The sequence below is a fragment of the Penaeus chinensis genome, chromosome 5, assembly GCF_019202785.1.
Source record: "Penaeus chinensis breed Huanghai No. 1 chromosome 5, ASM1920278v2, whole genome shotgun sequence".
Classification (NCBI taxonomy): domain Eukaryota; kingdom Metazoa; phylum Arthropoda; class Malacostraca; order Decapoda; family Penaeidae; genus Penaeus; species Penaeus chinensis.
In genome coordinates, this window is record NC_061823.1 from 7722900 (window position 1) to 7725399 (window position 2500).

At 43.4% G+C, this 2500-nt stretch overlaps 1 protein-coding gene across 6 annotated transcripts in view; it reads left to right on the top strand.

Annotated features, from left to right (window-relative positions):
- The window catches only part of LOC125025767 (ETS-like protein pointed), a 230399-nt gene that overhangs the window by 89957 nt on the left and 137942 nt on the right, over positions 1 to 2500 (top strand). The window contains exon 1 of one of the 6 annotated variants that reach the window (XM_047613972.1): positions 2007 to 2144. The exons of 4 other annotated variants lie outside the window; for them this stretch is intronic. The gene's annotated coding sequence lies outside the window, so the exon portion shown is untranslated. Of the gene's footprint in view, positions 1 to 2006; positions 2145 to 2500 lie in introns of those variants that run through there. One more of the 6 variants, XM_047613973.1, reaches the window with a different exon arrangement.

Here is a 2500-nt window from a genome sequence, read left to right on the forward strand (position 1 = left end):
AATTCATAATAAATTGTGTTCTTATTTGCCGGGTATGCGGCGAGGAAAGTCGGTTACGTATAGACACATTGCGTACACAAAGACACAGGAAAAAACATGCAGGCGGACACGTAGACACGCACGCACACACACACACACACACACACACACACACACACACACACACACACACACACACACACACACACACACACACACACACACACACACACACCGAAACAAACACAAACAAATACATAAACACACACCGAAACAATCATTATCACAAACAAATTATTAAGATCCCACGGCCATTGCTCAAACGAAACTCGATTCTCCTCGTGCCGTACGTCACTTATTTCCAACACCTGGTATGCTGGTGTGAAAACCCCCTTTGTAATCGTCCCTATCTGTGAGCCAGGCCGGCCTTGCTCGTCTGGCCTCGCCGATTACGCTTATCTAGCGATGCTCTACGAGGGGACAGGGGTAGAGATAGAGGGGGAGGGGAATGGGAGAGGGGGAGGTGTAAAAGGGGAGGGGAGTGCGGCAGGGGAGAGAAGAGGGGAGCGATGGAGGGTGGCAATTGAGGGGGGGGGGGAAGTGAGGGAAAGAGGAGCAGGTGGATGGGGAGGGCGGGGGGGGGGGGGGGCGATAGGTGACGCAATGGGAACTTATGTGATTTGACATATCTCTGCTTATGAGTGTGTGCTTTGCCTCATGGATTTATCTGGGCCGAGATACTTATATATATATATATTTATATATATACTTATATATATGTACATGTACATGTACATGTACATGTACATGTACATCCATCCATCCATCCATCCATCCATCCATCCATCCATCCATCCATCCATCCATCCATCCATCCATCCATCCATCCATCCATCCATCCATCCATCCATACATACATATTTACACACACACACACACACACACACACACACACACTTATATATATATATATATATATATATATATATATATATATATATATATATATATATAATGTGTATATATGTGCATCTTTGTGTGTGTTCGTATTTATGTGTGAGTGTTCATGTGTGTACTAAATGCTAATGTTAGCCGAATAAAAACGTTTCTGTGCCCAGCCGAAGGACAGTGCCAGGCCACCGGAGTGTGGGTGGCTGGTTACATTAATCCTTTTTGACGAAGCGGAGTCTCGAGGTGCAGGCGCTGCGTCCGCTTTGGGGCAAGAAAGTCGGGAAGGAACTGGGAATAAAACGAGACACATTGTTGATTGAAATGTGTTCGAGCTGTGTCCCCGCGTGCCGATAATGGCGGGAGATAATTCACTTGTTCAGCCGGTTTCGTATACGCTTCCGCTCCGAGGAGATAATATGTTTACTAGTAAGAAAAGACTCAAAATATAACATTTCACTCTAAATGTTCGTATTCCTTAGTTTCTATCAAATCATACTAAGTGTCTCTTGTAGGACTGCGACTTTCAAAATCTTATGAATACGTAAATGCAACAACATAAAACTGGAAACAAAGTATTTTGTGATTAATTTGTTAATTTGGTTAGTCATCTGTTCGCTCTTTGTGTCGGGCGTTCTCATTGGTTAGGTCCAATGATAAATGTAAACTGCCATATGATTGGCTAATGCATACTTCGAGCTTTATTACCTTATTAATAAAAAAAATCATTTATATTTACACATTAACGAAATTAGTTTCAGTTTTATTATAATAAAAAAAATATATTATCATCTTCTGATTATAACACCTACATTATTAGAGAACTAAATTAATTTATGCTCGTATCTCTATATATTATTTTCCTTTTGTGTTTCTTTCTTCGGGGAAACTTCTGACACGAAAGTTACACGTTTATTGCAGAAATTCGTACGTGGAGAATAAATTTCCTCTAGTTACGGAGACATAATCAGGTTTGACGTGTATAGAAGAGTAAGAAACAGGGAGAAAGGACAAGGCAAAATGGAGGGAGGGGGAGGGGGTGCCAGGGGGTGCCAGGGGTAGCCCGTAGGAGACGTCCAGTGGCACCCGCGACACTGGTAAGCGGAGGCAACGCACGAAATGTCATTCTAAAGTTACATATTCTGCGAGTTACATTGTGAAAAATCAGGAAAAAAAGTGACTGTGGCGAGTGTATCCCTCCCCCTCCGGCTCGAAAGGTGAGAGAAGGGGAGGCCGACCCACGGCAGAGAAAGATAAAGGGGAAAAAAGGCCAAGAACTCCTCGTAGGATTTTGAAGCCGCGTAAACAGTCATCCTCACTGCCTGGCACCCCTTAGTCCGCACCCCTTGCCCTTCAGCCAATGCCCAGCGAAACCCCAGAGCGAAAAAGCCAGAACTCTTCATTCGGTCTTTAAAAAAATTCCTTCGAATAATCCGGTGTCTTTTGGGGATCGCAGGAAGAAATCGTATGGAAGGGTTTAGGGTTTGTGATGTGTCCCATTGGTCTCACGAACACAAAGCAAGAACAGAAAGTGAATCAACTCAAAGGAAAGAAAAACACTGACCAATGAATC